Source organism: Mirounga angustirostris, unplaced genomic scaffold (genome assembly GCF_029215605.1).
Source record: "Mirounga angustirostris isolate CCGP_5_RB_7025 unplaced genomic scaffold, mMirAng1.0.hap1 SCAF_6, whole genome shotgun sequence".
NCBI classification, from domain to species: Eukaryota; Metazoa; Chordata; class Mammalia; order Carnivora; family Phocidae; genus Mirounga; species Mirounga angustirostris.
The window spans coordinates 65,684,172-65,706,647 of NW_026991714.1; the positions used below are offsets into that span (position 1 = coordinate 65,684,172).

The following is a 22,476-nucleotide window of genomic DNA, read 5'->3' on the forward strand; positions in this document are numbered from 1 at the left end:
TACTTTTTCAATTATGAATTGTGTTGGATTTTAAGAAAATGTTTTATCAACATCTTTTGAGACACTTAAGGCTTTTCTCCTTTACTCTGTTAATGTGTTGAATTACAACGATTTATTTTCAAATGTTAAACTAACATTGCATTTCTAAGATAAGCCTAACTTTGTACTATCCTTTTTATGTTTCATTGCACTTGGCTTGCTGTGTGTGTGTGTGTGTGTGTGTGCGCGCGCAGATTCTTGGAGAGAAACTGGCCTGTAATTTTCCTACTGGAAATCCTGATCACATTCTGGTATTTTGGTTATGCGGGCCTCTTTTACTCTTCTCTGGAAGAGTTTGGGAAGATTGTTATTATTTCTTCCTTATATGCTTAGAAAATTTCACTTGTGAAACCACTGGGCCTGGAAGTTGCCAGTGAGACAGTTTTAATTTTTTTTTTTTTTAAGATTTTATTTATTTATTTGAGAGAGAGAGAGAGAGAGAGCACATGGGGGGGGGAGGGTCAGAGAGAGAAGCAGACTCCCTGCTGAGCAGGGAGCCCGATGCGGGACTCGATCCCGGGACTCCAGGATCATGACGAGCCGAAGGCAGTCGCCCAACCAACTGAGCCACCCAGGCGCCCGACAGTTTCAATTTTAAAGAAATTGACTGTTTGGATTTTCTTTTTATGTGTCAGTTTTCTAAGTTCACCCATGTCATCTAATTTTTCAGTTACTACTATATTTATTTTTGCCTCTCATTTCTTTTCATTTATCATGATAGAGCTTTATCAGTTTTATTATTTTTTCAATGAATTAACCTTTGCTTTTTGAATTTTTCTATTGTAGACTTGTTTTCTGTTTCAGTAATTGCTGCTCTTAATATTTTCTTCCCTCTACTGTCTTTGGTTTTCTTTTTCTTTCTTTTTAAAGATTTTATTTATTAGAGAGAGCGAGCAGCAGCAGGGGTAAGGGCAGAAAGAGAAGCCGACTCTACTCTCTTAGGTTTTAAGTTGCTCTTCTTTTTTGTAACTAAGTATCTAGATACTTAGAGCATTGATGTCTAGCCCTTTTTTTAAAATGTGTATTTAAGGTTATACGTTTTCCTCTAAGCATCTTTAGCTACAGCTGATAAGTTTTGATATGTCATATTTTCACTGTTATTTTGCTCAAAATACAGTGTGATTTCGAATTTCCATTGTATTTTCTTTCTTCTTTTTTCTTTCTTTTTTTTTTTTTTGATCTATTACTTTAGAAGTTTGTTGTTCAATTTCCAAATACTTGGAGGGTTTTCTGGGTATATTTCTGTTACTGAGTTGCAGTGTAATTCCATAACAGTCACTGTGTGATTTCAGTCCTTTGAAATTTGCTGTGCATTGTTGTATAAATATCAATTAGGTTAAAATCATTAACCTTGTTTAAATCTTCCACATCCTTACTTTGTTATTTTCTCCTCTTGATCTCTCATTTCCTTAGGGAGGATTTGTTTATTTCTTTCTTTTAGTTTTCTCTGATGACAAATATAAAGTTATTATATCTGCCTGGTGATTAACTCTTATCATAATGGAATGATCCTTGTTGTCTCTAAGTAATGCTTTTTGAGTTAAATTTTTCTTAATTTGATATTAATAGAATGATTCTAGCTCTTTTTATTAGTATTTGCATTAAATATCTTATTTCATCCTTACAGTTTTAGAGTTTTCTTTAATCGTATGCTTTGTTTACTGTTAATTAGAATATAGGTTTTTCATTTTTTTCTCTTTCTTTTTTTTTTTTGTAAAGATTTTATTTATTTGAGAGAGAGAGAGAGAGAGATAACATGAGAGGGGGAGGGCCAGAGGGAGAAGCAGACTCCCCGCTGAGCGGGGAGCCCGATGTGGGACTCGATCCCGGGACTCCAGGATCATGACCTGAGCCGAAGGCAGTTGCTCAACCAACTGAGCCACCCAGGCACCCTCTTTTTTTTTTTTTTTAAAGTAAACTCTACCCCCAGCACAGGGCTTCAACACATGACCCCAAGATCAAGAGTCACATTGTCTACCGTCTGAGCCAGCTAGGTCCCCCAGTTTTTGTTTTTTAATCTAGTCTGATAATCTCATCTTTTAATTGGAGTCCATTGATATGTAATGGAATTATTTATTACTATTTGTTTTCTATTTGTCTTGCCCATTCTGTATTATGTGACTCTCAATTCCTGGTAATGGAGTATTTTAAATTATTCTCCCTCATTTATTAATTTCTTAGTTTTACTTTTTGTTGTTTTCCCTGGAGATTGCCACATGTATTCTTGGTAAATTTGTATTTTGCCATTTCTGATTTACCTGACTTCTACCTTTTTTGGGTCATTGCTGTTATGTCTTTAGTTGTACATATATTTAAAACCTCAAAAACTACTGTTCCTATTTCTTCACATTCACAGACTATACATTCACAGACTTCCTTTTGATAATATTTTCATTTTGACTTAAAAATTCCTTTCACTGTTTCATCAGGTCTGCTGATGATAAAATGTCTGCTTTTATTTGTCTGAAAATATATTTATTTTGAACTCTTAAAATTTTTTAAAAATTGAGTTCTATGCATACCTGACTCAATGGATTTTTACATTTGCATGTACTTGTGTAACCACTATGCAGACCAAGATAGGCACCCAATGCCTTCTCTGCGTGAATAAGCATCTCCATATTAACCATCTATGCTGACTTATTTTGCCTGTTTTTGAATTTTATCTTAATGGAATTATATAAGAAATACTCTTCTTTCTGGTTTATTTTGCTCAATATTATGCTTGTATGAGTCATCTTTGTATTAGTTCACAGTATTCCTTTGTATAAATATACCGCAGTTATTTGTTCATACTAATGTTGGTGGGTATTCAAGTTGTTTATAGTTTTTGGCCATGTTAATAATGTTGTTATGAACATTCTTATACATGTCTTTTGGGAGAACGAGGCACTCATTTGTGTTTGATATAAACGTAGAGGAATTGCTGGGTCATCGGGTAGGCCTTTTCAGCTTTGGTAGATAGTGCCAGATAATTTCCCAAGTGGTTACCAGTTTACCAATTTTTATCAATATACCCACCAACAATAAAGTTCCCAGTTGCTTCACAACCTCACTAACACTTGATTATTTTTTTAACTTTAGCCATTTTTGTGTGTGTGTGGGGTGAGTAATACTGAATTATGATTTCACTTTACGTTTTCTGATAACTCTTTAACTTAAGCCCATTTTTATATCACTGTACATAACTTAGATTTTTTAAAAAAGATTTTATTTATTTGACAGAGAGAGAGAGATCACAAGTAGGCAGGCAGAGGGAGAGGGAGAAGCAGGCTCCCTGCTGAGCACAGAGCCCAATGCAGAGCTCGATTCCAGGACACTGGGATCATGACCTGAGCCAAAGGCAGATGCTTACCTGATCCAGGCACCCCGTGATTTTTTTTTTTTTTTTTTCTTGAAGGGTGTATTCTCAGGTTGTGGGTTTGGGAGTGGGTGGGGAATTGAGAGTGGGTTGTCTTACTTATTGGTACATTCTGGATACAGGTCCTTTGCTGGAGATAGTGTGTGTGTGTAATAAATAAAATATTTCTTCCTTTCTGTGGCTTTTATTGAAAAGAAGTTCTTAAATTTAGTGAAGTCCAATTAATTAAACTTTTCTTTATAATTAGTCCTTTTTGTGTTCCTTTAAGCAAGTGTTTTTTTTTTTAACCCCAAGGTCATGAAAATATTTTCCTGTGTTATATTCTATAATCTTTAAGCATATCATTATGCTTTATATTTTAGTCTGTGATCCATCTGATACTGATTATTTTGTGTTTCTTGAGGTATAGGTCAAGGCTCATTTTCTTCTTTGTAGGTTTTATACATTTATTTATTTATTTTTTATTTATTTATTTATTCTTATGTTAATCCCCATACATTACATCATTAGTTTTAGATGTAGTGTTCCATGATTCATTGTTTGTGCATAACACCCTGTGCTCCATGCAGCATGTGCCCTCCTCAATACCCACCACCAGGCTAACCCATCCTCCCACCCCCCTCCCCTCTAGAACCCTCAGTTTGTTTTTCAGAGTCCATCGTCTTCTCATGGTTCGTCTACCCCTCCGATTTCCCCTGCTTCATTCTTCCCCTCCTGCTACCTTTCTTAACATATATTGCATTATTTGTTTCAGAGGTACAGATCTGAGATTCAACAGTCTTGCACAATTCACAGCGCTTACCAGAGCACATACCCTCCCCAGTGTCTATCACCCAGTCACCCCATCCCTCCCACCCCACCCCCCACTCCAGCAACCCTCAGTTTGTTTCCTGCGATTAAGAATTCCTCATATCAGTGAGATCATATGATACATGTCTTTCTCTGTTTGACTTATTTTGCTCAACATAATACCCTCCAGTTCCATCCACGTCGTTGCAAATGGCAAGATCTCATTTCTTTTGATGGCTGCATAATATTCCATTGTGTATATATACCACATCTTCTTTATCCATTCATCTGTCGATGGACATCTTGGCTCTTTCCACAGTTTGGCTATTGTGGACGTTGCTATAAACATCGGGGTGCATGTACCCTTTCAGATCCCTACTTTTGTATCTTTGGGGTAAATGCCCAGTAGTGCAATTGCTGGATCATATGGTAGCTCTATTTTCAACTTTTTGAGGAACCTCCATACTGTTTTCCAGAGTGGCTGCACTAGCTTGCATTCCCACCAACAGTGTAGGAGGGTTCCCCTTTCTCCGCATCCCCGCCAACATCTGTCGTTTCCTGACTTGTTAATTTTAGCCATTCTGACTGGTGTGAGGTGGTATCTTATTGAGGTTTTGATTTGGATTTCCCTGATGCCGAGCAACATTGAGCACTTTTTCATGTGTCTGTTGGCCATTTGGATGTCTTCTTTGGAAAAATGTCTGTTCATGTCTTCTGCCCATTTCTTGATTGGATTCTTTGTTCTTTGGGTGTTGAGTTTGATGAGTTCTTTATAGATTTTGGATACTAGCCCTTTATCTGATATGTCATTTGCAAATATCTTCTCCCATTCTGTCGGTTGTCTTTTGGTTTTGTTGACTGTTTCCTTTGCTTTGCAAAAGCTTTTTATCTTGATGAAGTCCCAATAGTTCATTTTTGCCCTTGCTTCCCTTGCCTTTGGCGATGTTTCTAGGAAGAAGTTGCTGCGGCTGAGGTCAAAGAGGTTGCTGCCTGTGTTCTCCTTTAGGATTTTGATGGACTCCTGTCTCACATTGAGGTCTTTCAACCATTTGGAGTCTATTTTTGTGTGTGGTGTAAGGAAATGGTCCAGTTTCATTCTTCTGCATGTGGCTATCCAATTTTCCCAACACCATTTGTTGAAGAGACTGTCTTTGTTCCATTGGACATTTTTTCCTGCTTTGTCAAAGATGAGTTGACCATAGAGTTGAGGGTCCATTTCTGGGCTCTCTATTCTGTTCTGTTGATCTATGTGTCTGTTTTTGTGCCAGTACCATGCTGTCTTGATGATGACAGCTTTGTAATAGAGCTGGAAGTCCGGAATTGTGATGCCACCAGCTTTGCTTTTCTTTTTCAACATTCCTCTGGCTATGCGGGGTCTTTTCTGGTTCCATACAAATTTTAGGATTATTTGTTCCATTTCTTTGAAAAAAGTGGATGGTATTTTGATGGGGATTGCATTGAATGTGTAGATTGCTCTAGGCACCATTGACATCTTCACAATATTCTTCCAATCCATGAGCATGGAACGTTTTACCATTTCTTTGTGTCTTCCTCAATTTCTTTCATGAGTATTTTATAGTTTTCTGAGTACAGATCCTTTGTCTCTTTGGTTAGATTTATTCCTAGGTGTCTTACGGTTTTGGGTGCAATTGTAAATGGAATCGACTCCTTAATTTCTCTTTCTTCTGCCTTGTTGTTGGTGTATAGGAATGCCACTGATTTCTGTGCATTGATTTTATATCCTGCCACTTAATTCCTGTATGAGTTCTAGCAGTTTTGGGGTGGAGTCTTTGGGGTTTTCCACATAAAGTATTGTATCGTCTGCAAAGAGTGAGAGTTTGACTTCTTCTTTGCCGATTTGGATGCCTTTTATTTCTTTTTGTTGTCTGATTGCTGTGGCTAGGACTTCCAATACTATGTTGAATAGCAGTGGTGATAGTGGACATCCCTGCCGCGTTCCTGACCTTAGGGGGAAAGCTCTCAGTTTTTCCCCATTGAGAATGATATTCGCTGTAGGTTTTTCATAGATGGCTTTTATGATATTGAGGTATGTACCCTTTATGCCTATACTCTGAAGAGTTTTGATCAAGAAAGGATGCTATACTTTATCAAAAGCTTTTTCTGCATCTATTGAGAGGATCATATGATTCTTGTTCTTTCTTTTGTTAATGTATTGTATCACATTGATTGATTTGTGGATGTTGAACCAACCTTGCAGCCCAGGGATAAATCCCACTTGGTCGTGGTGAATAATCCTTTTAATGTACTGTGGGATCCTATTGGCTAGTATTTTGGTGAGAATTTTTGCATCCATGTTCATCAGGGATATTGGTCTGTAATTCTCCTTTTTGATGGGGTCTTTGTCTGGTTTTGGGATCAAGGTAATGCTGGCCTCATAAAATGAGTTTGGAAGTTTTCCTTCCGTTTCTATTTTTTGGAACAGTTTCAGAAGAATAGGTTTTAATTATTCTTGAAATGTTTGGTAGAATTCCCCTGGGAAGCCATCTGGCCCTGGGCTTTTGTTTTTTGGGAGATTTTTGATGACTGCTTCAATTTCCTTAGTGGTTATAGGTCTGTTCAGGTTTTCTCTTTCTTCCTGGTTCAGTTTTGGTAGTTGATACATCTTTCGGAATGCATCCATTTCTTCCAGGTTATCTAATTTGCTGGCATAGAGTTGCTCATAATATGTTCTTATAATTGTTTGTATTTCTTTGGTGTTGGTTGTGATCTCTCCTCTTTCATTCATGATTTTGTTGATTTGGGTCATTTTTCTTTTTGATAAGTCTGGTCAGGGGTTTATCAGTCTTGTTAATTCTTTCAAAGAACCAGCTGCTAGTTTCGTTGATCTGTTCTACTGTTCTTTTGGTTTCTATTTCATTGATTTCTGCTCTGATCTTTATTATGTCTTTTCTCCTGCTGGGTTTAGGCTTTATTTGCTGTTCTTTCTCCAGCTCTTTTAGGTGTAGGGTTAGGTTGTGTACTTGAGACCTTTCTTGTTTCTTGAGAAAGGCTTGTATTGCTATATACTTTCCTCTTAGGACCGCCTTTGCTGCATCCCAAAGATTTTGAATAGTTGTGTTTTCATTTTCATTTGTTTCCATGTATTTTTTAAATTCTTCTTTAATTTCCTGGTTGACCCATTCATTCTTCAGTAGGATGCTCTTTAGCCTCCATGTATTTGAGTTCTTTCCGACTTTCCTCTTGTGATTGAGTTCTAGTTTCAAAGCATTGTGGTCCGAAAATATATAGGGAATGATCCCAGTCTTTTGGTACTGGTTGAGACCTGATTTGTGACCTAGGATGTGATCTATTCTAGAGAATGTTCCATGGGGACTAGAGAAGAATGTGTATTCTGTTGCTTTGGAATGGAATGTTCTGAATATGTCTGTGAAGTCCATTTGGTCCAGTGTGTCTTTTAAAGTCTTTATTTCCTTGTTGATATTTTGCTTAGACAATCTGTCCATTTCAGTGAGGGGGGTATTAAAGTCCCCCACTATTATTGTATTGTTGTTGATGTGTTTCTTTGCTTTTGTTATTAATTGCCTTATATAATTGGCTGCTCCCATGTTAGGGGCATAGATATTTACAATTGTTAGATATTCTTGTTGGATAGACCCTTTAAGTAGGATATAATGTCCTTCCTCATCTCTTATTACAGTCTTCCGTTTAAAATCTAATTTGTCTGATACAAGGATTGCCACCCCAGCTTTCTTTTGGTGTCCATTAGCATGGTAAATGGTTTTCCACCCCCTCACTTTCAATCTGGGGGTGTCTTTGGTTCTAAAATGAGTCTCTTGCAGACAGCATATCAATGGGTCTTGTTTTTTAATCCAGTCTGATAGCCTGTGTCTTTTGATTGGGGCATTTAGCCCATTTACATTCAGGGTAACTATTGAAAGATAGGAATTTAGTGCCATTGTATTGCCTGTAAGGTGACTGTTACCGTATATTGTCTGTGTTCCTTTCTGATCTATGTTGCTTTTAGGGTCTCTCTTTACTTAGAGGACCCCTTTCAAGATTTCTTGTAGGGCTGGTTTTGTGTTTGCAAATTCCTTTAGTTTTTGTTTGTCCTTGAAGCTTTTTATCTCTCCTTCAATTTTCAATGACAGCCTAGCTGGATATAGTATTGGCTGCATATGTTTCTCATTTAGTGCTCTGAATATATCCTGCCAGTCCTTTCTGGCCTGCCAGATCTCTGTGGATAGGTCTGTTGCCAGTCTAATGTTTCTACCATTGTAGGTTACATATCTCTTCTCCCGAGCTGCTTTCAGGATTTTCTCTTTGTCTATGAGACTCGTAAGTTTTACTATTAGATGTCGGGGTGTTGACCTTTTTTTATTGATTTTGAGAGGGGTTCTCTGTGCTTCCTGGGTTTTGATGCCTGTTTCTATCCCCAAATTAGGGAAGTTCTCTGCTATAATTTGCTCCATTATACCTTCTGCCCCTCTCTCTCTTTCTTCTTCTTCTGGGTTCCCAATTATTCTAATATTGTTTTGTCTTATGGTATCGCTTATCTCTCGAATTCTGCCCTCATGATCCAGTAGTTGTTTATCTCTCTTTTTCTCAGCTTCTTTATTTTCCATCATTTGGTCTTCTATATCACTGATTCTCTCTTCTGCCTCATGTATCCTAGCAGTTAGTGCCCCCATTTTTTATTGCACCTCATTAATAGCCTTTTTGATTTCTACTTGGTTAGATTTTAGTTCTTTTACTTCTCCAGGAAGGGTTTCTCTAATAACTTCCATATTTTTTTCAAACCCAGCTAGTATCTTTAAAGTGATGATTCTGAACTCTAGATCTGACATCATGCTAATGTCCGTATTGAGTAAGTCCCTGGCAGTCGGTACTACCTCTTGTTCTTTTTGTTGAGGTGATTTTTTTCCATCTTGTCATTTTGTGCAGAGGAGAATAGATCAATGAGAGAACAAAATGCTAGCAGAATAACAACGTCCCCAGAAAATATACTCTAAACAAATCAGAAAAGACCTGAAGGAGTGAAAAAAGAAATGGAAAAAGAGAAAAAAGAAAGAGAAAAAAAAGAAAAAGATAAAGATAAAAATAAAAACAAACAAAACAGAACAACAACAACAACAAAAAACCAGAATGTGATCAAATATGATCAGGCTGGTATATAGATCAGTGCCACACACTAGATTTGGGGTGTATTTTGGAATTTTAGAAGAAAGTACTTCCCAAAATTTTAAAGAAAGAAAAACTTATATATGTACAAAAATAAGGGTTGATATGATGAAGGAATGGAATATGATTGTAAAGATGGAAATTATAAAAAATTTTATAAAAGGAATTGATAAGAAGTTGTTTGAAAAAAGAAAGAAGAGTATTTAAAAAAAGAAAAAAAAAGGGAGAGAATGTGATCAGGCAGGGGAGTAGAAAAAAACCATATACTAGAGATTTAGGGTATATTTTAATCTGTTAGAAGAAACTATCTCAAAATTTTAAAGAGAGAACAACTTATATATATATGCCAAAAATACGGGTAACTACTATGAAGGGATAGAATATGACTAAAAATGAAAAATAAAAATGTTTTTTTAAAAAAAGGGATTGATAAGATATTGGTCGAAAAAGGGAAAAAGAAAAACTCAAAAAAAAACAAAAGAAAAAGAAAAAAAGACAGTTAAAAAAAAATTAACTTTGAAAGACTAAAGAATCATGGTAAAAAAAGCCATGAATTCTATGTGCAGTATTCCCCTAGCGCTGGAGTTCTGCTGTTCTCATTGATCGGTAAACTTGGTCTTGGCTGGCTGTTCTCGCTGATCTTCTGGGGAGGGGCCTGTTGCCGTGGTTTCCAAATGTCTTTGCCGGAGGAGGAATTGCCCCACCCTTGCCCCCTCCTGGCTAAGTAATCTGCTCGGGTTTGCTCTCTGGAGTTTTTGTTCCCTGCGAGCTTTCCCTACAGCTTTGGAGGTGGAGAGTGAAAATGGCGGCCTCCCAATCTGCCCCCGGGAGGAGCAGAGAACTTGGGGCCCTGCTCCTCAATGAGCCCCCAGAGAAAAGCCGTCAGTCACTCCTGTCTCCCCGGTCTCTGGCCGCGCTCCATGCTCACCCAGCCTGTGACCGCGCGTTTCTATCTCTAGCACCTGACCCCGGGTGGAATCTCCAAACCCAGCAGATCCCTGCGGTGCACTCCTGCGCAGCTCCTCTGGGGGGAGGAAGGTGAGTCTCCCCGGATCTGCCGCTTGTTGGGTCCCTGCTGGAGGAGCAGTGGCCCGCCTGTGCCGCGGATCACGGTTTATGGCAACCCCGAGCTGAGAGCCCGCGCCTGGGCTCCGCCTCTGCAGCCGGCTTCCCTGCTCCGTTACCTGGGAGCTCTGCCACACTCAGGCACCCCCGGTCTTTCTGTGACCCCGAGGGTCCTGAGACCACACTGTCCTGGAGGGATCCACCCCCTGCTTAGCCACCAGAGTGACGTCCCTCAGCGGAGCAGACTTTTAAAAGTTCCGATTTTGTGCTCCGTGGTTCTATCATCTGCCAGAAGCGGCCGACGGAGGCCCCTCCCCCACCGTCTATCCTCCCGAATATCGCCTTGGATTCACTTCTCCGAACGTCCTACCTTCCAGAAAGTGGTCGCTTTTCTGATGAGAGAGTTGTTGCTATTCTTTTCTTCGATCTCCTGTTGAGTTTGTAGGTGTTCAGAATGGTTTGATCCCTATCCAGCTGAATTCCTGAGAGGAGACAAAATCCAGGTCTCCTACTCCTCCGCCATCTTGCTCTGCCCCCTCCCCCCCGTTTTTATACATTTATTTATGAGTGTTTGATGTTTGTGGATGAGCTTTTTATAGAATTCTGTTTTCTAACTTTGTTACTAGAATAGAAATACAATTGATATTTTTATATTGATATTGTATTTAAGGATCTTGATATATCAACTTATTCTAGATTACATGTAATTTTTTTGAATTTTTCATAACCTTATTTTCAAATAATGACAGCTTTTTTTTTCCTTTCTGAACTTTATGCCTTTTATTTCTTTTTCTCGTATTATGCAGTGGAGAGGATCTTCCATAAAATGTTGAATTCAATGGTGAAAATAGAATTTTGTCTGGTTTGTGATTTCAGGGGGAAGAATCCAATATTTTACTATTGAGATATGAAGACTTACACTCAATTACTATTGAGTTTGAAGTTTGCTGCAGCTCTTTTGTTTGTATTGTTACTCTTTTTTAGGTTACGGTAGTTTTCCTTCTAGTCCTAGTCTGTTGAGAGTTTTGGCCTTGCATAGGAGTGAACTTTTATCAAAAGCTTTTTCTATATGTGTTTTGTTGATACGATTTAACTTCTATATTTGGTTACTGTGGGGATTATATTGGTTAGTTTTAAAATGTACCAATACTACATTAGTGTATATATCCAGTTGTTCCTGTGTATTTTAATATATATAGTTTGGTTTGATTTGCTTATATTTTGTTCAGCAATTTTTTGTTTACATGCAGGAGAAAGATTGGCCCTTAATTTACCTATCCTATTAATTTTTTTATATTCTGGAATGATATGCTTAGCTCATAAGACAATTTGGGAAGTGTTCTTGGTTTCTCAGTTTTTTGAAAGTTTGTATAAGTTTAGTATTTCTTTGAAAACTAGTTAAGTCATCTAGGAGTATGAGTTTTTTTTTTTTTTTTTTGGTTGTCTATCTCTTTTGAGGTAAATTTTATATATGTCAAAATACACTGATTGTGATATGTATAATGTGAGTTTTGACAGATAGATTCACCCTTATTGAAGATACAGAATTTTCCATCTCCCTAGGAAGTTTCCTTCCCTGTTAGTTCCCTATAACTTCCATCAAGTGGCAACCACTCTTCTAAATTTTAACTGTGGATTAATTTTGGGTTTTTGAAAATTTCATGTAAGTGGAATCCTACCATATGTACTTTTTGGTATATGAATTCTTTTGCTCAGAATATGTCTGTGAGATCCATCCTTGTGATTGAATGTATGAATATTACCTTTTTGTTGCTGATTAGCATACTGTTTTATTAATATATTACAATTTGTCCATTCTTATGTTGATGAACATTTGGGCTGTTTTTAGTTTTTGGGTATTAGGAATAAAGCTGATATGAATATTATTGTACAAGTATGTATGGAAATACATTTATATTTTCCTTGGAAAAATATCTACTACTGGCACTGCTCTGTTAATGGTAGGTGCATGTTTAAAAGAAACTGGCAAATTTTTTCTAATTGGGTTGTACCAATTTATATTCCTACCATGTTCCGTGGTTTTCACCAATACTTTTTCATTGTTAGTCTAGTGAGTGTGTATCTCATGGTATTAAATTGCATTGTTATTTGGATTTGTGTTTTATATCAACATAATAATGTGTTTTTGTGGCTTATTCACCATTCTTATATCTTCTTTGTGAAGTATGTGTTCAGATATTTTGCTCATTTTAAAAAATTGAGGTATTTGTATTTTCATTATTGAGTTGTAGGAATTCATTATATTTTATAAAAGTCCTTTGTCAGATACATGTTTTGTCAATTTTTTCTCACAGGCTGTGTGGCTTGCCTATTAATTTTCTTAGAAATGTTTCTTTACGAAGTTAAAAAAAATTTTTTTTAAGATTTTATTTATTTGACAGATAGTGAGAGCAGGAACACAAACAGGGGGAGTGGGAGAGGGAGAAGCAGGCTTCCCATAGAGCAGGGAGCCCGATGCGGGGCTCGATCCCAGGACCCTGGTATCATGACCTGAGCCAAAGGCAGACGCTTAATGACTGAGCCACCCAGGCGCCCCTGAAGTTTTAAATTTTGTTGATATAATTGAAAATTTTTTCTCTTGTGGTTGTTATTTTCTATGTTCTTTCTAAGAAATTCTTGTTCATATTCAGGTCACAAAGGTATTTATGTTTTTCCCATAAAAGCTTGATAGTTTTACCTTTTTTGTTTAGATTGGTAATCCATTTCAAATTTATGTATAGAGTGAGCTAGGGATTGAGGTTCATTTATTTCCCAATGGATTTCCAGTTGTTTTAACACCATTTGTTGAAAAGGCTGTTTCCCATCTGTTGAATTACTTCAGCAGCTTTGTCAAAAAAATCAGTTGACCATATAATCTTGATCTTTTTCTGCTCTTTCTATTCTATTTCATTGGTCTCTTTGTCCCTATGCCAGTCTCACACTATCTTGATTTTGATTCCTGTAGCTTTATACTATAAAGCTGAGAGCATGTAGTGAAGTCTGAGTGTAAGTCCTTCTACTGGGTTCTTCTATTCTAGTTTGCTGAGAATTTAAAAAATTTCACTAATGGGTGCTGAATTTTGTCATATGCTTTTGGGCATTTACTGAAATAATCATATAGATTTGCCCTTTTATTCTGGTAATAAGGTGAGTCATTTTGATTGACTTTTTAAAAATAGATTTTATTTTTTAGAGCATTTTTATGTTCATAGTGAAATTGAGTGGAAAGTGCAGGGAGTTCCCATATACCCCCAGCCCCAGCTTATGCTCAGCCTCTTCCACTGTTGACATCCTGCACTCTAGTGATACGTTTGCTAGTCGGTGAATCTGCATGGACACAGCATTATCAGCTGCAGTCCATAGTTTACCTTAGGGGTTGCTCTTGGTGGTACACATTGTATCGGTTTCAACCAATGTATAATGATACATATCCACCCTTATAATATCACACAGAATTGTTTCACTGCCTTAAAAGTCCTCTGTACTCTGTTTATCATCCCACCCTTCCTTTGTCCTCTGGCTGTCACTCGTCTTTTTACTGTCCCCACAGTTTTGCCTTTTCCAGAATGTCCTATAGTTGGAATCATACAGGATGTAGCCTTTTCAGATTGCCTTCTTCCATGTGGTAATGTTTACTTAAGTTTCTCTTATGTCTTTTCATGGCTTTTGATAGCTCATTTCTTTTTAGTGTTGAGTAATACACCATTGTCCGAACATGCCACTGGTTTTATTTATCCGTTTACCTACTGAAAGACATCTTGGTTGCTTCCAACTTTTGGCAATTATGAATTAAGCGGCCATAAGTAGCCACGTGCAGTTGTTGTGTGGACATAAATTTTCACTTCTTTTGGGCAAATATCAAGAGCATGATTGCTGGATGGAATGATAAGAGTATTGTTAAAGTTTTGTAAGAAATTGCTAAAATGTCTTACAACGTAGCTAGTACCATTTTGCATTTTACCAGCAATGAATGAGAGTTCCTGTCACTCCACATCCTTATCAGCGTTTGGAGTTTTCAGTGTTTTAAATTTTGGCTGTTCTAATAGGCGTGTAGTTGTATCTCATGGTTGTTTTAACTTGCAGTTCCCCGGTGATGTTGGGCGTCTTTTCATATGATTTTTTGCCATCTATGTATCTTCTTGGGTGAGATGTCTGTTAGGATCTTTGGCCCATTTTTTTAATAGGGTGGTTTGTTTTCTTAATGTTGATTTTTAAGAGTTCTTTGTTTTGGATAACAGTCCTTTATCAGATGGGTCTCTTGCAGATATTTTCTCCCAGGTTTGTTTTCTCATTCTCTTGACAGTGTCTGTCGTAGAGCAGAAGTTTTTAATTTTGGTGAAGTCTAGCTTATCAATTATTTCTTTCATGGATTATGCCTTTGGTAAATGACTGATTTTCAAATGTTAGACTAATCTCTGGGATAAATTCCAGTTGGTCATGACTTACTATCCTTTTGAGATATTGCTCTATTTAGTAGTTCCTTAGTATTTTTGTAGCTATTTTCATATCTATAATTAATGGAGAATGTTGACCTATGATTTCTTTTTTATAATGTTGATGTCAATTTTTGACCTTAGTGTTATGCTGGACTTACAAAATGAACTGGTGGAGGGTTTGCCTTTTTTTTTTTTTTTTTTTTTGGAAATATTTTGTGTATATTTGTTTGTTGTTGTTTTTTTTCCCCTTAAGTGTTGGATAGAATTTACCAGTAAAACCATCTGGACTTGGGGTTTTTTGTGGAGCATATAATCCTACTAATTTAGTTTCTTGATGGTTACAGAACTGTTCAGATTTTCTATTTTCTATTGTGTCAGTTTCAGTAAATTTTATTTTTCATGGAATTTTATTTCATTTAAGTTTTCAAATGTAAAGTTGCTCCTAATACTCCTTTATTTTATTTTATTTTTTTGATGTTTGTGGAATATGAGGTAATGCTCCATCTTTCATTGCTGATATTTATGTTTTATTCCTGTCATTCTTTGTTAGTCATGTTAGAGGTTGTTCAGTGTTATTAATTTTGTTTTTTTTTTAAATTTTTTTTTAAGATTTTTATTTATTTGTCAGAGAGAGAGAGAGAGAGCACAAGCAGGGGGAGCAGCAGAGGGAGAGGGAGAAGCAGGCTCCTCACTGAGCGAGGAGCCCGATGTGGGACTCGATCCCAGGACCCTGAGATCATGACCTGAGCCGAAGGCAGACGCTTAACGACTGAGCCACCCAGGCGTCCCAAGTGTTATTAATTTTGAACAAAGCTACTTTAGGTCTGTGGATTGTCTGTATTTTTGTCACTTTTTAAAAAAAAGATTTATTTGAGAGTGCACACAAGCAGGGAGAGGGGCAGAGGAGGAGGGAGAGGGAGAAGGAAAGGGAGAGAATCTCAAGCAGACTCTGTGCTGAGTGTGGACCCCAACGTGGGGCTCGAGCTTACAACCCTGAGATCATGACCTGAGCCAAAAACCAAGAGTCAGTTGCTTAACTGACTGAGCCCCACCAAGGTGCTCCTATTTTTGTCACTTTTTAACATAAAATTTTTTTTGTTATTTTCTAATACTTTCTTTGGATTTGATTTTCTCATCTTTTTTCTAGCTTCTCAAGGTAGAAACTTAAACTTAGATCTTTGATTCTTTTCCATTCCAATTTAAGCATTAAAACTATAAATTTTCCTTTGAGCAGGATTAGGTGTATCCCACACATTTTGATGTTATATTTTCATTATCATTCATATCAAAATACTATCTAACTTTCTCTTTGATATCTTTGATTGATGAGTTATTAAGTATAGCATTTACTTTTAATAATTTTGGGACTGTATGAGTTATCTTATTGTTATTGATGTCCAAATTATGTTTGTTATGGTCAGACATCATACTCTTGAGGTTTCAGTACTTTTGAGGTTTATTAAAATCTATTTTATGGTCAAAATATGACTTATTGTTATGAACACTCCGTGTACTTGAAAATAATTTTTTTTTTTTTTTAAAGATTTTATTTATTTATTCATGAGAGACAGAGAGAGAGAGAGAGGCAGAGGGAGAAGCAGGCTCCCAAGGAGCAGGGAGCCCGATGCGGGACTCGATCCCAGGACGCTGGGATCATGACCTGAGCCGAAGGCAGACGCTTAACCATCTGAGCCACCCAGGCGCCCGAAAATAATTTTTATTCTACATTTGTTGCTTATATTCTTTTATAAATGTCAGAGCAAGATGGTTGATGCTGTCAATAAAATCTTCCATACTTTGGTGAGTTTTGTTTAGTGCATTTGAGAAAGGAGTATTAGAATCTTCAAATATAATTGTTGGTATGTCTATTCCTCCTCGTCATGCATTTTGAAACTTATAAAAGGGGCATACAATTTCTCAATTTTTATGTATTTCTGATACATCAACATTTTTATCATTATGGAATGTTTCCTTTTTTGTAAGGTAATATGTCTGTTTGATAGTCTAGTTTGTCTCATATTAATATAGTCAGCTTTCTTAAGGATTGAACTTTTTGTTTTTGCATTTGTGTGTAAAGTGAATCTCCTGGGGCACCTGGGTGGCTCAGTCGGTTGAGTGCCTGACTCTTGATTTCAGCTCAGGTCATGATCCTCAGGGTCCTGGGATCGAGCCCTGCATTGGGCTCCCCACTCAGTCGGGAATTTGCTTGTCTCCCTCTCCCTATGCCCCTGCTCGCTCGCTCTCTCTCTCTAAATAAATAAATCTTTAAAAAAAAAAATAAAGTGACTCTCTTGTGGATGGCATGTTGTTAGGTTTTGCATTTTTTATACATTCTGGTAATCTCTGCACTTTAATCGGGCTGTTTAGACCATGGGTCAACAGATTTTTTCTGCGAACTGCCAGACAGTAAATATTTTAGATTTCACAGTCCATATCGTTTGTTTGGCAAATACTCTACTCTGTCATTGTAGTGTGAACATAGCCGTAGACAATTTGTAAATGAATGGATTTGGCTGTATTCAAATAAAACTTTATTTTTAAAACAGGTGTTGGGCTATATTTGACTTCTAGGCCATGATTTGCTAAAGCCCAGTTTAGGACATTTTATTGAAAATATATAAATATAATTATAAATATATATAGTTATGTCATTTTTTGTTTTGTTCTCTGTTTGCCTCATTCTTGTTCTTCTCTTGCTCTCTTTCTGCCTTTTTGGGGGGTTATTTGAATATTTTTTAATGTTCTCTTTTGATTTCTGTATTGACTTCTTTGCCAGATATCTTTGCATTATTTTCGTAATAGTTGTTCTTGAATATGGATCTTTTTTTCCCTACTCCAAGGATTTAGCATCTTTTAAGTGTCACAACATTCCTTTTTTTTTTTTTTAATTTTATTATGTTATGTTAGTCACCATACAATACATCACTGGTTTTTGATGTGGTGATCCACGATCCATTGTTATCGTATAACACCCAGTGCTCCATGCAGTACATGCCCTCCTTAATACCCATTACCAGGCTAACCAATCCCCCACCCCCCAAAACCCTGTTTGTTTCTCAGAGTCCATAGTTTCTCATGGTTCATCTCTCCCTTCAATTCTCCACCCCATTTATCCCTTCCTTCTTCTAATGTCCTCCATGCTATTCCTTATGTTCCACCAATAACTGAAACCATATGATAATTGACTTTTTCTGCTTGACTTATTTCACTTAGCATAATCTCCTCCAGTCCCATCCATGTTGATGTAAAAGTTGGGTATTCATCCTTTCTGATGGCTGAGTAATATTCCACTGTATATATGGACTACATCTTCTTTATCCATTCATCTGTTGAAGGGCATCTCGGCTCCTTCCACAGTTTGGCTATTGCGGACATTGCTGCTCTGAACATTGGGGTGCATATGGCCCTTCTTTTCACTACATCTGTGTCTTTGGGGTAAATATACCCAGTAGTGCAATTGCTGGGTCACAGGGTAGCTCTATTTTTCAATTTTTGAGGAACCTCCACACTGTTTTCCAAAGTGGTTTTACTAACTTGCATTCCCACCAACAGTGTAAGAGGGTTCCCCTTTCTCCACAACCTCTCCAACATTTGTTGTTTCTTTCCCTGTCCATTTTTGCCATTCTAACTGGTGTAAGGTGGTATCTCAGTGTGGTTTTGATTTGGATTTCCCTGATGCCTGATGATGATGAACACTTTTTCATGTGTCTGTTAGCCATTTGTATGTCTTCTTCAGAGAAGTGTCTGTTCATCTCTTCTGCCCACTTTTTGACTTGATTATTTGTTTTTTGGGTGTTGAGTTTGAGAAGTTCTTTATAGATTTTGGATACCAGCCCTTTATCTCTAGTGTCATTTGCAAATATCTTCTCCCATTCTGTGGGTTGCCTCTTTGTTTTGTTGACTGTTTCCTTTGCTGTGCAGAAGCCTTTTATCTTGATGAAGTCCCCAAAGTTCATTTTCGCTTTTGTTTCACTAGCTTTTGGAGATGTATCTTGAAAGAAGTTGCTGTGGCCAATGTCAAAGAGGTTACTGCCTATGTTCTCTTCTAGGATTTTGATGGATTCCTGTCTCACGTTGAGGTCTTTCATCCACTTTGAGTTTATCTTTGTGAATGGTGTTAAGAGAATGGTCAGTTTCATTCTTCTGCATGTGGCTGTCCAATTTTCCCAGCACCATTTATTGAAGAGACTGTCTTTTTTCCATTGCATGTTTTTTCCTGCTTTGTCAAAGATTATTTGACCATAGAGTTGAGGGTCCATATCTGGGTTCTCTATTCTGTTCCATTGGTCTATATGTCTGTTTTTGTGCCAGTACCATGCTGTCTTGGTGATCACAGCTTTGTAATATAGCTTGAAATCGGGCAACGTGATGCCCCCAGCTTTGTTTTTCTTTTTCGAACATTTCCTTGGCAATTCGGGGTCTTTTCTGATTCCATACAAATTTTAGGATTGTTTGTTCCAGCACTTTGAAAAATGTCATTGGAATTTTGATCGGGATGGCATTGAAGGTATAGATTGCTCTGGGTAGCATAGACATTTTAACAATGTTTATTCTTCCCATCCATGAGCATGGAATATTTTTCCATCTTTTTGTGTCTTCTTCAGTTTCTTTCATGTGTGTTTTGTGGTTCCTAGAGTATAGATCCTTTACCTCTTTGGTTAGGTTTATTTCAAGGTATCTTACGGTTTTTGGTGCTATTGTAAATGGAATCATTTCTCTAATTTCTCTTTCTACAGTTGCGTTGTTAGTGTATAAGAAAGCAACTGATTTCTGTGCATTGATTTTGTATCCTGCCACATTACTGAATTGCTGTATGAGTTCTGGTAATTTGGGGGTGGATTCTTTCGGGTTGTCCACATAGAATATCATGTCGTCTGTGAAAAGAGAGAGTTTGACGACTTCTTTGCCAATTTGAATACCTTTTCTTTCTTTTTGTTGTCTGATTACTGTTGCTAGGACTTCTAGTACTATGTTGAACAATAGTGGTGAGAGTGGGCATCCTTGACATGTTCCTGATCTTAAGGGACAGGCTCTCAGCTTTTCCCCATTGAGAATGATATTCGCTGTGGGTTTTTCATAGATGGATTTTATGAGCTTTTGAGGAATGTTCCCTCTATCCCTATACTCTGAAGAGTTTTTTTTTTTTTTTTTTTAAGATTTTTTATTTATTTATTTGAGAGAGAGAGAATGAGAGAGAGCACATGAGAGGGGGGAGGGTTGGAGGGAGAAGCAGACTCCCTGCAGAGCAGGGAGCCCGATGCGGGACTCGATCCAGGGACTCCAGGATCATGACCTGAGCCGAAGGCAGTCGCTTAACCAACTGAGCCACCCAGGCGCCCTACTCTGAAGAGTTTTAATCAGGAAAGGATGTTGTATTTTGTCAAATGCTTTTTCTGCATCAACTGAGCGGACCATATGGTTCTTCTCCCTCCTCTTATTAATGTGTTCTATCACATTGATTGATTTGCGAATGTTGAACCACCCTTGTATCCCGGGGATAAATCCCACTTGGTCATGGTGGGTGATCCTTTTAATGTATTGTTGGATCCTATTAGCTAGGATTTTGTTGAGGATTTTGGAATCCATATTCCTGAGGGATATCGGTCTGAAATTCTCCTTTTGGATGGGGTCTTTGCCTGGTTTGGGGATTAAGGTAATGCTGGCCTCATAGAATAATTTTGGAAGTTTTCCTTCTATTTTTTGAAACAGCTTCAGTAGAATAGGTATTATTTCTTCTTTGAATGTTTGGTAGAATTCCCCAGGGAATCCATCAGGCCCTGGACTCTTGTTTTTTGGGAGGTTTTTGATCACTGCTTCAATCTCGTTACTGGTTATTGGCCTATTCAGGTTGTCAATTTCTTCCTGTTTCAGTCTTGGCAGCTTATAGGTTTCCAGGAAGGCCTCCATTTCATCCAGATTGCTCAGTTTATTGGCATATAGTTGTTGATAATAATTTCTAATAATTGTTTCTATTTCCTTGGTGTTAGTCGTGATCTCTCCCCTTTCATTCATAATTTTATTAATTTGGGTCCTTTCTCTTTTCTTTTGGATAAGTCTGGCCAGTGGTTTATCGATTTTATTAATTCTTTCAAAGAACCAACTTCTAGTTTCGTTGATCTGATCTACTGTGTTTCTGGTTTCTAATTCATTGATTTCTGCTCTAATTTTAATTATTTCTCTTCTACTGCATGGCTTAGGCATCGTTTGTTGCTTTTCCTCTAGTTCTTTAAGGTGTAGAGTTAGTCGGTGAATTCGGGATTTTTTTTTTTTTTTTTGAGTGAGGCTTGGATGGCTATGTATTAACCCCCCTTAGGACTGCCTTTGCAGTGTCCCATAGGTTTTGGACCAATGTGTTTTCGTTCTTATTGATTTCCATGAATTGTTTAAGTTCTTCTTTGATTTCCTGGTTGACCCAAACATTCTTGAGCAGAGTGGTCTTTAGCTTCCAAGTGTTTGAATTTCTGCCAAATTTTTTCTTGTGATTGAGTTCCAGTTTTAAAGCATTGTGGTCTGAGAATATGCAGGGAATAATCTCAGTCTTTTGGTATCGGTTGAGACCTGATTTGTGACCCAGTATGTGGTCTATTCTGGAGAAAGTTCCATGTGCGCTCGAGAAGAATGAGTATTCTGTTGTTTTAGGGTGGAATGTTCTGTATATATCCATGAGGTCCATCTGGTCCAGTGTGTCATTCAAAGCTCTTGTTTCCTTGTTGATTTTCTGCTTAGATGAATCTGTCCATTGCCGAGAGTGGAATATTGAGGTCTCCTACAATTAACATATTGTTATCAATATGACTCTTTATTTTGGTTAACAGTTGGCTTATGTAGATGGCTGCTCCCATGTTAGGGGCATAGATATGTACAATTGTTAGATCTTCTTGTTGGATAGACCCTTTAAGAATGATACAGTGTTCTTCCGTGTCTCTAACTACACACTTCAGTTTAAAATCGAATTTGTCTGATGTAAGAATTGCTACCCCAGGTTTCTTTTGAGGTCCACTGGCATGGAAGATGGGTTTCCATCCCTTCTACTTTCAGTCTGGATGTATCTTCAGGTTCAAAATGAACCTGTTCTAGGCAGCATATGGATGGGTCCTGTCTTTTTATCCAATCTGCAACCTGTGCCGTTTTATGGGAGCATTTAGGCCACTCACATTGACAGTAATTATTGAAAGATATGAATTAATTGTCATCATGTTGCTTGTGAAGATGTTGTTTTTATAGATTGCCCCCATAAGTTTCTGTTGTATATCACTCTTGGGGTCTTTCTCCTTTTATAGAACCCCCCCTTAATATTTCTTGCAGGGCTGGCTTAGTGGTCACATATTCTTTCAACTTCTGCCAGTCGTGGAAGCTCTGCATCTCTCCATCCATTCTAAATGAAAGCCTTGCTGGATAAAGTATTCTTGACTGCATGTTCTTCTCATTTAGTACCCTGAATATGTCTTGCCAGGCCTTTCTGGCTTGCTAGGTCTCTGTGGATAGGTCTGACGTTATTCTGATGTTCCTCCCTCTGTACGTAAGGAATCTCTTCCCCCTAACTGCCCTTAAGATGGTTTCCTTGGTTCTAAGATTTGCAAGTTTTACTATCACATGCCGGGGTGTTGGCCTATTTTCCTTGATCTTGGGAGGGGTCCTCTCTGCCTC

General features: G+C 37.5%; 1 protein-coding gene across 11 annotated transcripts in view; it reads left to right on the plus strand.

Annotated features, from left to right (window-relative positions):
• Positions 1 to 22,476, plus strand: part of CDC42BPA (CDC42 binding protein kinase alpha) — a 347,703-nt gene that overhangs the window by 54,398 nt on the left and 270,829 nt on the right. The gene's annotated exons all lie outside the window — the stretch shown is intronic.